This window comes from Colletes latitarsis, chromosome 6 (genome assembly GCF_051014445.1).
Source record: "Colletes latitarsis isolate SP2378_abdomen chromosome 6, iyColLati1, whole genome shotgun sequence".
Taxonomy (NCBI): domain Eukaryota; kingdom Metazoa; phylum Arthropoda; class Insecta; order Hymenoptera; family Colletidae; genus Colletes; species Colletes latitarsis.
The window spans coordinates 9,816,511-9,832,824 of record NC_135139.1 but is presented as its reverse complement, the minus strand read 5'-3'; the positions used below and the strand labels follow the sequence as shown (position 1 = coordinate 9,832,824).

The window sequence follows — 16,314 nt, the reverse complement described above, 5'->3', positions numbered from 1 at the left end:
GAGTTAACTAATTCCGCGGAGCGATAACACGTCGGAGAAGAAGTCGTAAAAAAGCCCATAGTCGGGAGCCAATCGCGTTTCGACGCTGCGGTGTCTCGCAATCGCGCAACCGGTTACGTTAATCCCGCAATCTCGTCCCAGCACGGTTCGCCGAGCAAGCTGGAACAGCGACGATGACTGGGCAGGACGATTCACCATTCCTCATCGTCGCATCATCAATGACGACGTGGCCTTCGCGAGCCCTGGCACCTCGCGAACGCCGGGCTATGAAGCAATCCTAAGAATAGGTGAACGGCGCGAACCTTGAAGAAACGAGAAGAGTACGTCTCGAAGGAGAGAAAGAGCCAACGGGCATTACCAAGGAGCAGTGACGAATCGACGACGGGTGCAGCCGACAACGAAGCGTTTTTATCCAATGACAAATGTTCCAGATCGCGTCGTTAACGCGAATCCCGAGATCGGGGATTCGTTCGATCATATCCGCGGACGCTGAAAAGATCCGCCATTAACGTTTGCGATTCCTTCCCGTCGATGCGTACGCGTTATTAAAAGGCGGATCGATGTCGAAGACGAGGGGGTTTTCTATCGGCGACTGGCACCACCGCGACGATATCAATTTTCCAACGCGTAAATAGCAGGGCGATCGTCTCGCTAACGTCACGCCTCTTTTCCTTTGCATAATATATGTTACACGAGTTCGCGCAAACGTGTGACATCTATGGTTGGCTCAAACTCGGTTGGACGCGCGAGGCTACCCTCTCCAAGGGGAACTCACAGATGTGGAAATCGATTTCCCTCTCAAGAGTTTTGTCGCGATGAGCCTTCGGTTTCGAAAAGCTCGCGTTCATGCCAAGAGAAATGTCGAGGAAGGAAGCGGTACAGAGGTATACGACTAGACCTTACATCCAATGTATTCTTTCGGTCATTTTTCTGGCGCTCCAGAGCCCCATTACCATTTTCGTGTCACTCGCAACATTAACAATAGGTTACAGAAATGAACACAAGAGGAAGTGAGATAAAATATGAAATCACAAAAAATTCTGACCACACTTTTTATGGGATTTTCCTCACTTTACGTGGTCAAGGAACAACTTTTTCAATATTGTTAGAATTTCTACATATTCTTCATTAAAATACGTGTTGTTTGCATTTTGGAACATTCAAATCCTTCAATCCGTTCAGAAGTTATGACGTTTTAAAGATGCGTATGTTTGAGAGGAATTTATGGCCTGAAATTGTATTTTCCGAAAGGAATTTTTTTATCGAAAATGGTTAGGATTTCGAAGGTACGTCTATTCACCAAAAATTATTGTAATTGACCCCTGCAACCGAAAATAATTTCTCCAGAATGATTTGAAACTTTCCAATTTTCAGGGTAACAGACAGTTGTGGTCAGACATTATATTTTCAGTAATGAATTTTTTTCTCTAAAATGCGTAGGAATTCGGGGGTATGTCTATTCGCCAAAAACGATTGTAATTGATCCCTGAACACGAAAATAATTTTTCCGGAACTCTTTGAAATTTTTTTTCTTCGCCGAAAAATTTCAACAGCTACCCCCTGTCGATTTCTCTTAAAAATTAGTTTTTCATTTTTAGTAATTTTGTTTGACGCCCTATAAAAAAGTTGCCTAATACTTTTTTGTAGGTACTCATGAGCTCTACTTCAGAAAAAAATTTCATTGAAATATATTCACTATTGTAGGAGGTATGGCTGTTTGAAAATTGGACCATTTTTATGGGGTTTTTCTCATTTTTCGGGGTCAAGGAACAACTTTTCCAATATTTTTGGAATTCCTACATATTCTTGACCAAAATACGCGTCGTTTGCCTTTTTAAACATTAAAATCCGTCAATCCGTTCAGAAGTTATGACGTTTTAAAAATACGCACGAAATTTTGGAGCGGCATTTCTGGCCTGAAATTATATTTTTGGTAAGGAATTTTTTTCTCGAAAATGGTTAGGATTTCAAGGGTATGTCTATTCACCAAAAATGATTAAAATCGACCCCCGCAACTAAAAATAATTTTTTCAAAACGATTTGAAATTTTTTTTTCGCCGAGAAACTTGTCCACCTACTGAATTTTTTCCTCGAAAATGGTTACGATTTCGGGGGTATATCTATTCACAAAAAATGATTGTAATTGACCCTCGCAACCAAAAATAATTTTTCCAGGATGACCTCGAGCTTTTTAATTCCGCCGGAAAATTTAGACACCTACCCCCTGTCGATTTTGATTTTTAATAAATTTGTTTGACGTTCTATGGAAATGTTGTTTAATACTTTTTTGTAGGTATCCATAGGCTCTACTTCACAAATAAATTTTAACAAAATACATTCATTATTGTAGAAGTTACGGTTGTTTGAAAATTGCACCATTTTTATGGAGGGTTTACTTTACAAGATTAAGGAACAACTTTTCCAATATTCTCAGAATTTCTAAATATTCTTCGCCAAAATACGCGTTGTTTGCCGTTTCAAACATTAAAATTCTCCAATCCGTCCGGAAGTTATGATTTTTTAATCATACGCATACTGCCTACATTATCTTATGAATTTCATTTGCAAATTGATTAAAATCGATAAAAGAAACTCGTGTAACCTAATCTTAGTTATTTCTACGCCTAAAGTCAGCAACATTCCGATCGTACTATTATGAAATATATCGTGTAACGCCGCATCAAGCAGTGTTCGTGTATTATGTACGTAATGGAGACAGTCTGGAGAAAGCCGTTTTGCTTCCAAGGAACAGCTTTGAACACTTGACTAATGTATGGGGAAGTATCGATAGCTAAGCGAGTACTTGGAGGAATAGGGATTGCTGAAAAGCCCTTTGATGTCGGGTGTGAAAGGTGGCGTCACACTACACCCACACTGTTTCGTAATATTACGTAATATTCGTATCTTTGGAGGTTCATCCTAAAGATCGTTTCAAAAACACAATGTTAACCGTGTAAGCGCAGTCTCTGAATTTCAAAGTTCGTGTCACGCCTCTGTTAACATTAAATACGAATTAATAATCACAAATTGGTACGCACTGCTGGCTGAGAATTAATAGAATCTTAATTTAAACGTTATATGCGATACAATTTATGTCGAAACGACGAACAAAAATTTTTGACTCAAAGATTAACTTTCACGTTCGCGCCTCGTTAATGAATTTGTTTTCGTAAAGTGACATTACAGAATAGCAAAAACTAGTTTACGAGCCTAACATTTTTATTCGTTATTCGTGAATAAAATTTGCCCAACTCTGGTTAAACTTGTTCGATGAAAATAAACCAGGCTGCATTTGATTAGCTTTCACTTGCCTATCGCTTTAAACGTTTTCTCACAGGTAATACTGATATACAGTGGCGGATCGGAAAGAGGATGTTAAAAAGAGTAGAGATCGTAAATAAACATGGGACGAAGTTAGAAAATAAGAAAGAAATAACATTTTATAGAAATAAGGAACTTATTCTCGGCTGTATTTAAAAATTCCTTTCCTTCGTTTCCTACGTCCGGATGGTAACAACATACCAAGAGAAACATAGTGCCGAGTGACAACGTTTAACCATAAGCATAATCCGTTGAAATCTTTACCTTAAGCGCTTGACTTCGCGGCGAAGCATCAGTCAGCGTCACGGCGAGTCAACAACGAGGGCTTCAATTACGAATACAACACTTTGACCAAAACGACAAATACCCTCTCGATCATATATCATACGACGGATAATATATCGTGACATTATAATTTCGTGCGGACGGAAATGAGGTGAAATCCCCAAGATATACGGTCCAAATATAATAACCCGTGCTGTTCGCCAACTGTCGATCGTACATCCATTTATCAAACCTGAATGCCCATGGTAGTGATATATTCCTCCGGTTGAGCGCCATCTTGACGAAATTTCCGCGGCGCGACGTTGCTTACTCGTGCATACGTCTTATTCTCGTAGAAACTTTTAATTATGAATAATATCGTGTCCCGTGTATTACGAGACAGCTTCACCGTAAGCTACGCACATTAAGTTACTCGCCAGGCGAAACATTCATTTTATGTTACCGGAAACAGCGCTCTAAACAAGAAAAACACACAAATGGCTGCGTGTACAAGATGTCCCGTAGTTAACTCGTTAAACAGCCGAGTATTCGTAAACAGAAACAAGAGACACGCGTCAACTTTGACGAATGAGACATGTGCTATCTTGGATGCTTCGATGCAACCGAAGCTTTCAACAACACGAGATAGCTTAAAGCAATGGTTCTTAATATGCGCTTCATGATCGACAGTGGGTGTAAAAAGTATTCGTACAGTGACTAATTACGATTAAAGTGCTGAATAATAATGTTTATAAAACAATATTTTTTAAACAAATAGGTCACATGTATTCTTCAAATTATACTGGAAAAAATATTTTTAGTTGCGGGAGTCGATTACAATCATTTTTGGTGAATAGACATATCCTCGAAATCCTACGCACTTTCGAGAAAAAAATTCTTTACTAAAAATATAATCTAAGGCCTGAAATGGTTCTCCGAAATTTCATGTAAATCTTTGAAACATCATAACTCCTGAACGGATTGACGGATTTTAATGTTTAAAAAGGCAAACGACGCGTATTTTGGTCAAGAATATGTAGAAATTCCAAAAATAATGAAAAAGTTGTTTCTTAATCCCGTAAACTGTGAAAAACTCCATAAAAATGGCCCAATTTTGAAACAGCCATAACTCCTACAATAGTGAATATATTTCAATGAAACTTTTTTCTGAAGTAGAGCTTATGAGTACCTACAAAAAAGTATTAGGCAACTTTTTTATAGGGCGTTAAATAAAATTACTAAAAATGAAAAACGAATTTTTAAAAAAAATCGACAAGGGGGTAGCTGCTGAAATTTTTCGACGAAAAAAAAAATTTTTAATTAATTCTAAAAAAATTATTTTCGGTTGCGAGGGTCAATTGCAATCATTTTTGGTGAATAAACATACCCCCGAAATCCTATCTACTTTCGAGAAAAAAATTCATGTAGGTGGAAAACTATTATTAATAATTTTGTTAATAACTTGTTAACGAAGCCTCAATCAACAAACTGGTATTCTTAATTTTCGTCTTATTTTGGCCTCTAGAATCTCCCATTAAAATGTTTCCCAGCAATGGCCGAACACCCTGTATAAATATCAAGAAAAATGAACAAAATCACAGAAATGAACTCGCAATAAGTATTCGTACAGTTCTGTTGCCATTATAAAGTGTACAAGTAATTTAAACATTTGTAATAAAAACAGCAAATGACTAATATTTATAATTAGTATTTAGTAGGGTTTCCCTTTGATTTTATTATTGCGGCTAGCCTTCTAGGTACTGAATTAACTAAATTAGATATGATTTTATTACTAATATTATTCCATTCGTTGATTAAAGTATTTTTTAAGTCAGTTTATATAAAATTGTATGTTTTAAAACATAAATATTTCTTTTGTTTATTTGATATTGTTGTTCTACAGACTTTAGAGTATACATGTAACATGTTTAAAAAATATTATTTAATAGACGTTATTATTCAGCATTTTAGTCGTAATTAGTCACTGTAAAAATACGTTTTACACTCACTGTACTTATTTATTTATCGAATATTATCTCTTGGTGTAATTTAAAATTTATTTCTTCGATGTGGAAATCAAATTTCGTAAACGACGATGACACTAAAATATGGTCTTACGAGATTGACGTTTAACTTAATAGGTGCTAAACCGACGACTCTTATCAAGGAAATATCGGTTAATCCGAATGGCGTACAGAAATAATTGGTCGTTAAAAAGTTTTAAGTTTGGTGGCCATCTTACGCACAGCCTACAATTTTATATGCTCCATAAAGCTCGAGAGATTTATACTCGTATTCGAGAAAATCCCGATATTGCCCATTGAGAGTATATATTGACGCGGACGCGATTACGGAAACGGCGCTTTAACTTAAGTGGAAAATGTTCGTTCAATATGCACGGTTCTGGTCGGGCAACCTATGCCGCGCGAAATGCGATCCAGTAAAATACGCGCGAAAGAAAGACCAGCGATTCGGAATAACTTGACGCTTCTTTTCGAGATTCCGCGAAGTTCTCGTAACTTCGCGATAAGCTGACGTCCTAATAACCTGTTCTAATGCACGTGAGAATACCGCGGAACACGGACCCATATAAATTGTTACAAGCTGTTTTCTCGAAAACCCGTACAGATAGAACAGAATTCTCCCCCGATGCTTTCAGGTTCACCAGAGGCCCTTTCTCTGATAAATGGGATACCGTTGTCCTAGACCCCCTACGAGGCAGTGGAGCATCCCCTTTGTGGAGCAAAAAGGGACTGGGTAAATTCTAAAATACCCAAGAATTTTGTCGTTGTCCCTAATGGCTCCCGAGAAAATAGCTTTTAACTCTTTCCGTGAAACGTGCTAGGTGGAAAAGGATCGATGATTAGTAGTGGGAGTTCCCCCTGGTACTGGACAAACATCGTAATTCGTTACCTGGAATTTAAAATCGACCGTCGTGCACGCGAAACGAGCGAGAAAGATGGAAACAATACGTGACTAACGCAATTCTGAACGTTTTCATCGCGTAAGAAACGAAGTTTCAGAATGTGCCAATTTTGACTTTTAAAGCAGGCTTTTAAGTGGAGTTTTAAGCGAAACGTTAAATTACCACGCAAGTACTGACTTAACGTTCCTTATCGTCGAGTAATCTTTAAATCCTTTTTAAAATTATTTTTTGTGTATCGTTTTGGTGTAATGTTTGCTGCATATTCCAGAAAAGAATTTGAATATCGTTGAATTATGGCGCGAGTCAATGGGAAAAGCGACTCCTGGGAAGACGAGAACTTAGGAGCTGCTCTTGATAAAGCAATCGTAAAAGAAGTTAACATTAGAGTCATAACTTAACGGCAGACATAATTTAAAGTCGCGAAGTACACGATGAAGTAAAAGTTGACCCTAAATTCTGCAGATTCCCGTGTTTTTCTCGCGTCCGATAGTAGGTGCCACTTTCAGTTTAACTGGAAATTTATACGAAAGTTTAAAGAGGATTTAACGTGGTTAATCCTAAGAGGATTTCTGAAATTTCGACTGACCTCGAGCATTCTCAAATTATATAAGTTTATTTTACTTTATTCAATTACTAACTTGTAAATTGCTACACCACCTTCAAAATGAGGGAAACGAAGAATGTAAATTATGAATTATCACTTCAAAATTAAAAACATACGACTTTATTAGACTATTCTCTCTGATTTGTTCTTTTTTTTTTATTTAACTTTTGACTATGTACTTCTCATACTCTGTTTTATATTTTACATTATTCTCTATCAGTTCATATTAATATCAAAGAAATAAATAAACGACTACATTATTCTAGTAAAATCTGTTAAGAATAGAGACAAGTTCTTTAAATACACTACAGAAAATATTTAATAACTTTACAGATGGATGAAAAAATTAGCTAAAAATTTTCGTGCACCTTTTTAAAGCAACAATGTACGCGTGTGCCAAATTTCAAATGCTTAGGTCCGATACTTTTCGTTATACTAAATCGTGAATATCGCTGGAAAAATGACTGTTCACACGAGAATACCTCATCAAGTGTCCGACATTAGGGGAATTCCCCTTGCATGTTTTATCCCTTGTACCAGAAAACTACTTCTGAAGAAGAATTCGCTAGGTGAACGCGGAAGATTTCCACGAAACGTTCGAGCTGTCCGTAGCATAGCAAATTCCACTTATCGCCGATGCCAGGATTACGCCTGATCGTTAAATTAGCGGCTGCAGATTATTACTGTTAACCGCAGTTATCGCGAAAATGGTCGGAATCTTACTACCAGATTCGCCAGACGTAATTTCATTGACCGACGTGCTTGTTCGAGGCTCGATTTAACGTATCTCAATCCGCCACAAAAGATTGTGACATCACTGTCTCTTAAACAATTCACCAAAAATATGTTAAAAATATCTTGACAACTACCTACTGAATAAATATTCTTTTATAATTAAAACTACTAACTTTTAAATTTATGAGTGAAAAATAAAATTTTCGTTCAAAACATTGCACTGTTAATAATCTTTTTTATGTTGTCTTTATATCTGGAGTATCTGAAATAGTGCAATTCTTATTTCCTACAAAATTATATAAATATATGATCCCCAAAAAACTCATAGAGCTACATAAATCATGCAGAAATAAGTTTGCAAAGTTTTATATTTAGTTTCTCATTTGCTTTCTTTAAAAAAATTCTTAAATATTCCCTAAACAACCTTCCCCAAAGATTCTCTAATAATAATAAAAAATCATAGCTTTTCTTTTGTACTATCAATAGATAAATCGATAAGTTCTCTATTTGGGCGTTAACGCAATTCTTATTTCCTACAAAATTATATAAATACAGGGTGTTCGGTCACCCCTGGGAAAAATTTTAATGGGTGATTCTAGAGGCCAAAATAAAACGAAAATCAAGAATACCAATTTGTTGATGGAGGCTTCGTTATAAAGTTATTAACGTTTAATGTTCCGCCTGTGAGACGGTAACCTGCGAACAGCTGCATGCACGCGATAGTGGTTCTCATTCAGCATGAGAAACTCTACTTAATGACATATCGACAGCCTCACAGTTTTCTGAGTAAGAACCACTAGCAGCTGTTCGCAGGTTACCATGTCACAGGCGGAACATTAAACGTTATTAACTTTCTAACGAAGCCTCCATTAACAAATTGGTATCCTTGATTTTCGTCTTATTTCGGCCTCTAGAATCTCCCATTCAAATTTTTCCCAGGGGTGGCCGAACACCCTGTATATGACCCTAAAAATATTCATACAGCTACATAAACGATGCAAAAATAAGCTTGTAAAGTTTTATATTTAGTTTCCCATTTATTTTCTTTAAAAAAATTTTTAAATATTTCCTAGACAACCTTCCCCAAAGATTCTCTAATAGTAACCAAAAATCATAGCTTTTCTTTTGTACTATCGATAGATAAATCGATAAGTTTTCTATTTGCACGTTAACGTGCCTGGTAAACGTGTCTTATAAACGCAACATGTGGAACATTGAATATAAATTTTATCCAGGGTCAATCTCTTTGACTCTCGAGCATAGCTGACCAAGGCAACGCGAGATCGCGTTTAGGCGACACGTAAACCCTTCGCGACGATCGCTACGCTAATACGATAGCCTTGGTAGGATTACCTAGGACCCGAGTGTTCCCTCAATTATGAAAACTGTTTTTACTCAAGCGGAAAACGCTCCGTAGTTGCGACAGGTCATTGAACACCAGAACGGCTCCGTGTCGTTAAACACCACACCCACGAAAAAATAAAGGCAGATAGAAAGGGAAAGTATATATTCTACGGCGAGCGTGTACGTTACACGGGAACGCCTGTAACGTTCCCTCTCTAATGACCCTGTATTGTCTGAGTTTGTGGCAAATTGTTCGTGTGTTCGCCGTGCTTTCGCGCGATTATGAAAACTCTGGCTTCCGAACCGCGGTAAATACTCACAAATTCACGAGATATTCACGGAAATCATCAATCACGGTTCGTGGATGAAAATTGAAATCACAGTTTACGGAGAAGAAAGGATGATTAACTGCTACGAAACACAATGAAAGAAATGGATGATCAGCCAAACGATTATCTTGTTGCTTCGATGTATAAATATTTGCATAATTTATTGGGTAGATTTACTGATCGGTGTTGGTAAATATATGATGTGTAATGAATAATTGTGAATCTAAGTATTAATTACTCTTTAAAGACATCCAACACTTGAAGTGTTAGATGCTTCCATTGAATTCTTTTGCTTTAAAGTTTTATGGCTGTGAAATTGAATGGTGGATAGTTGTTTCGAGGCAAAGATGGCAGACATTTTATAGGAAACCGTTGTTCATGTTGAAAAAACTAATCTCTGATTAAACAGTTTTCGTTTAAATTTAGCTCGCGTTATCCTCAGCTTGAAAAAAGAATTGTAATATAAAAATTGTATAACGAGGAAATAATAAATACATTGAGAACTAAACCATCGATTCTAGAAAAGTTAATCCTAGTTAATAATTTTAATGCTCGTACGTTTTAATTTAAGTTCAAACCGCGGAAACAAATTAAGTTAATGTGCACATTTTTTTGCTCTACCAATGGTATACATTAGAGGCATCTTTATTCTTTCTGGTTCTTTGTTACAGTGCTCCCTTTAAAGAATTTTACTCGATTTGGAGGAAAATTCCCATTTCACCTGAGAGTCAAAAAAAGAAATAAGAATGGAGGAGACCGAACCAACGAAATAAAGGAAGAAAAAAGCATAAAAGTATTCTCGTTTATATATCTGATGCTTCTACAGTTCATTGTAGGTATTCCACTTCCATACAGCTGCAAAATCTACTCGATGGAAAATATGCATATTCGACATTTTTGTAGAAAACCAATTTTTTCACTTAGCAATAATCCATAATATTCTTCTCCTTCTTTTTTACGCAAAAATATTTCTTCTTTTCTCGTATAATACATACTATGAATATTTTTACAATTTCATTTCTAAAGTAGATAATCCAGTTAGTTGAACTTATTTATAATTTTTTATCAGAAGATGACTCGAACTTTATTTTGCTTATGCCAGAACTGAAGAAAGTAATCAAATTCTTCGATCGATTCTAACCATCTTTCTGCGTTTGAAGCTTTAATTTCATGAAAGTATCTTGTTAACTTTACGATTGCAAGTTGGTGATTTCTCATTCAAAAAAAAAAAGAACGACAGACAACGGTTTCATAAAAAATTGGCGTTCATCCTGAAAAACTTCATCTCCGATCCTTATGTTGATTCAACATTTGTTATTCAAATTAGTGGCCACTGCATGTTTGCTAACTTTGGAGCTACTTTTTGCAACCACCAAAAATTTGAAGCTTCATTTGCCTTTGTGAAATTCTCCTATTACAATGTTATCGTTCCATTGTAATTCTCAGTGAGAAAACGATATTGTCGAACCATAGTTAATATCAGTTACACGATACCGTGGAAATACTCTGGATATCAATTTCACAGTTAGGGCATCCGCCACTCATATATTAACTCTCGGCACTTCTAAGGCCAGCTGAACTCTCTAAGCACTTAAAGGCGTTCTACTCCTATAACCAGTGTTATTGCCCATTAAACAATCTTAATTTATGTACGATCACTTCCAAAAATATTTATTCAGTGAATTTTCATACCCGCCAAATTTGTCTTCAACTAGATTGGTGGACGCCACACTGTGGCAAACACGGCTAGACAACAAGTTAAATATTTTGAGTTCCAACACTTCGAGGCAATTAGAAGTAGTCTCATTTTATAGGTAATGAATCATCGAATATAATTCTGTGCCGTCAAATTTTTTACATTTTGTAGGCCTCCCTAAACTTGGAGCACTTTAACACGTATGTATATTCGTATACTTTTGTAATACTATATTCCATAAATTATTTTTTCTTATATTCACCTTTAAGTTTATGTATTATACATCAAATTTTATACTTTTTCTTGCAACCAGTGAGATCTTCAAATAAATTTCCTATGAGTGTAATAGATTAAAGAACCCATATGTCATAAAATAATGATATACTTTTTAATGTCAAGTTTCACAATCATGACGCTATTCACTCATCATCAATTCTTATACAGGGTGTTCGGCTAGTCCTGGGAAAAATTTTAATGAGAGATTCTAGAAGCCAAAATAAGACGGAAATCAAGGATACCAATTTGTTGATTGAGGCTTCGTTAAAAAGTTATAGAAACATTTCCAGCCACACAGTATATTTTCGGAAAAGAATTTTTTTCTCGAAAATACATAGGATATCGGGGGCATGTCTATTGACGAAAAATGATTATAATTGACCCTTCCAAACAAAAATAATTTTTTCAGAACGATTCGAAATTTTTCATTTTCTCCGAAAAATTTAGGCATCTACCCCCTATCGATTTTTCTTAAAAATTCGTTTTTGATTTTTAGTAATTTTGTTTGACGCTCTATAGAAAAGTTATCTAATACTTTTTTGTAGGTACCCAAGAGCTCTACTCCAGAAAAAAGTTTCATTGAAATATATTCACTATTGTAGGAGTTATGGCTATTTGAAAATTGGACCATTTTTATGGAGTTTTTCTCATTTTACGGGATTAAGGAACAACTTTTCCAACATTTTTGGAATTTCTACATATTCTCGACTAAAATACGCGTCGTTTGCTTTTTTAAACATTAAAATCCTCCAATTCGTTCAAGAGTTATGATGTTTCAAAGATTTACATGAAATTTCGGGAAACCATTTCAGGCCTTAGATTATATTTTTAGTAAAGAATTTTTTTCTCGAAAGTGCGTGGAATTTCGGGGGTATATCTATTGACCAAAAATTATTGTAATTGACCGCCACAACTGAAAATAATTTTTTTACAATGATTTGAAATTTTTTAATTTCGATGAAAAACTTGTCCACTTACTGAATTTTTTTCTCAAAAGTGGATAGGATTTTGATGGCATGTTTATTGACCAAAAATGATTGTAATTTACAACTGCAACTAAAAATAATGTTTTTAGGACGATTCAAAATTTTTTTTTTCGTCGAAAAAATTTCCAGTCGTTATGGAACCTTAAACGTTAATAAATGTTTAAGGAAGTCTGAGTTAACAAATTGGTGTTCTTGATTTGCGTCTTATTTTGTCCTCTAGAATCTCCAATTCAAATTTTTTCCCACAGATGGCCAAACACCCTGTATATTAAAATCAGCACATGTTTACATTGACGAGGTATTCATAAAACAAATCTATTCTTTTTCGTGGTCATTCCTCGTACGAATAAATTTAAATAAAATTGCATACTATACGTTTGAAAAATTACATTAAATTGTTCGTCAAGGGGTTAAAATTCATACTTTACGGAAAAATATCTTATAGACTGACTTTGAAATAGATTCATTATACTAAATAAATCAGAGCTAGGTGTGATTATAAAATCTTTACAAAAATCAATTTGGGGGTGAGTTTCCAATCGTTCTTAAACCTTTTCCGAAATTAAAAAATTTGTCCAGCTGGAATGGGGATCAGACGCACCGTGAGTCCGTTCGATGGTCTCGCAAGGTCTGCTGCGAGGCGGTTCTTCCGGTTTCACCCCCGACAACCCCGACGAAAGGCAGTGATCCACGGCTGGTCGGCGGGGGTGGTGAGTCAACCGCGGTCGGGTGGCGCGAGAAGAGCAAGGGAACGTTGTCGGTTGGCCTAAATTATGGAAATAATATATGCCCGGGTCCGAGAGCCCGGGGTAGAAATTAAAACGCCACCGGGGCCTGGCCAGATTAAGAGTAACGCTGAGCGTGGGAGTGGAGCGTAGCCAGACGTTATAGAGGAGGCTTTGAGCGTGGCCGCGGACATGTTACTCGTATACACGTCACGGGGAGAGTTCGCCCCGGCCACGTTCCACGACGATGTAGGGAATAGCGGCCCCCGAAGCGGGGATAGATGCGAACAGAGCACACGGTGTATGTATCGGGGGAGAACCAGAGCCGAGAACGAGTAGATCTTGCACGCGAGCTCGCGTGATCTACACCGACGCTCACGCACGCTCACGCGCGTCCAACGCCTGTGCAGTTATTCATTTCTACTCGCTCTCTCCTCTGCGAGCGTGCGCTGTGTGTTGCAAGGAACAAGGGACGGCCCCGTAGGAAAGAGACACGCAGAAGATGGACAAGACTGAGTGAAACACACACAGAGGGAGAGAGTGCAAGAGGGAGACCGGGATAGCCAACTGCGCCCCTCACGTGTAATATAGTAATAACGCGTAGCAAAGCTTTATCGCCGTACCGACTCCTCTATTTATTATTCACAGTGTGTCCACGCACACGTACCTCGTGCACTCGCCTCGGAGAAGATCTTTTCTTCCTCTTAGGGGCATAGAGGAGCTCGATGGAGACCAGAGGACAACGCGAATCGACGCTCTAGCGCGCGCCAGGACGCTAGATTTTTTTGCGACGTTTTTACTTGTAACTGCTATACACACCATTCACAAGGTTGATTTACCTACCACTGTAATCGAATAACTATAGGTAGATTTCCCGATGACACGGCTATGTGGTATTTATTGGGTCTTTTATAGTATCGATTGGAGTTATGGACTCGTTAAATGTGATTTAGAGTCAAGGTTTGGAATAGTTACTTAGGAAATATATTGTCAGAGAATGTCATATGTGTACAGGGTGTCGTGGGACTTAAAAGTTACACCTTGTCAATTGTAAAACATTTTGAAAATTTTCTTTATTCCATTGAACATTACTTTTTAAATATATTATGTACAGAAATTATAAATTGAAGGCATGATTTCTTATCTTGAAAGAATGTTCTTTATTATAAAAAAAAACGGAAGCAAAATATCAAACGAGGTCCTCAGAACATCTTACTGAAAGAAAAGAGTTTTACGAGTGAAAAATGCTATCTTTAGAATGTCCAACTTTACGTGTTTATATAATTTAAAATTTGTATTATATTTTAATAATTTTTTTATTTACGAGATCCATGGATATTCAGAAAGCAATAAACATTAACCAGATATTGATATAACAAAATTGATTCTTTGGCAAAATGTCATTGAATTCTTCAATTCCGACCACTGTGCGGGCAACTTGAGGGAAGTATTATTTAGGGGTGACAGAGTGGATGATTTAAATTGAGTCAGTTCTAGACCAACATAGTAGGAGGAAAGGAAAGAAAAGAGGAGCATTTTAACGTTTAATGGTCACTCGAGAGAGTGTATATCTGGGAAAAATTGTAATGGAAGATTCTAGAGGCCAAAATAGAACGAAAATCAAGAACATCAGTTTGTTGATGGAGGCTTCGTTAAAAAGTTATTAAAATTTAAAGTTTCGCCAGTATTAAATTTTTTTTTCGAAAATGCGCAGGATTTCGGGGGTATGTCTATTCACAAAAAATGATTGTAATTAACCCCTGTAACCGAAAATAATTTTTCCAGAATGATTTGAAACTGTTCAATTTTCAGGGTAACAGACAGTTATGGTCAGACATTGTATTTTTAGTAATGAATTTTTTTCTCGAAAATGGTTAGGATTTCAAGGGTATGTCTAATGACAAAAAATTATTGTAATTGACCCTTACAATCGAAAATAATTTTTTCAGAATGATTTGAAATTTTTTAATTTAATTTTTTAATTACTTTTTAACGAAGCCTCAGTCAAGAAATTGGTATTTTTGATTTTCGTCTTATTTTGGCCTCTAGAATCTCTCATTACAATTTTTCCCAGGGGTGGCCGAACGCCCTGTTTATACGAATAGAAGATCGATCGTGTACTTGTGAGAGAGACAAGAGCGTAGCCTTCTGTTGGTGAGCACAGAAAGCGCGCCACAGATGTTTAGTAATATTATACTAAGCAAAACAACTTCGCGATTTACATAGTATGCGTTGGGTTTATATTGAACTGTTCATTTGTTTTAGAGATTTCGTTTTAGTTGGCAGACCAGGTGCTAGCACGTTCCCAAACAGATTCTGTGAGCAATTGTGGAATTTACAGTATTTAACCAAGTCTCTAGTATCTACAGGATTGTCTTAACACCATCGAAAATTGATTCGATATAGAAATATTATTTAGAAATCAAAAGCTGAGATGGAAGTAAAGAATTAAGTAACAAAATTATACATCCAGAATTGTACTGTAGATTTTTTATTCGTTCTATTGGATGCTTCTTGTTGCGTAAAGACGATATTTAAATTTCAATATTTACAAGTAATTTACAAGTCATGTTGGATACCATTAATATTCTGCTGTTTGTTTTTAGTCATCGGCCTGGAAAATGTAAACTCGATCTCGTTTAAAAAGCACTCGTACAGACCCTCCCTTTTCTGGTAGCAATAAAGTTAGCTAATTGGTGAAATTTTTAATTGTTTCCTTATAGGGAAGGAAACTTTCAAAGAAGAAATGATACTAAATAATGATTATACAAAATTTGTAAGTAATGTTAGAGTAAAAAAATTATGATACAACCTTGAAACTGAATTTATTCACGAATTAGTTAGAACGATTGTCTGCCACGAGAGTCGAAGGTGTAACTAACCGTAATCGGAATTAGGTATTGTTGCGATGGTAGTTTATCTTACGGTAGTCGCACACTCTTCCTCCGACGACTAAACTTCTCTACCGATGATTTATCTTCGTTTGTGTTGCCCCGTAACCAATTTCCGAAACTTTAATGCGAATCAGTCACGAGTTTCCCTCGCTTTAAATAAGTTCCGATCCGACGTTTACTTTCAGGCGTAATTATATTCAGACGCCATTTCCAG

The 16,314-nt window shown here is 36.4% G+C and overlaps 1 protein-coding gene across 3 annotated transcripts in view; it reads right to left on the bottom strand.

Moving 5' to 3' along the window:
- Positions 1–16,314, bottom strand: part of LOC143343015 (semaphorin-1A) — a 455,004-nt gene that overhangs the window by 321,666 nt on the left and 117,024 nt on the right. The gene's annotated exons all lie outside the window — the stretch shown is intronic.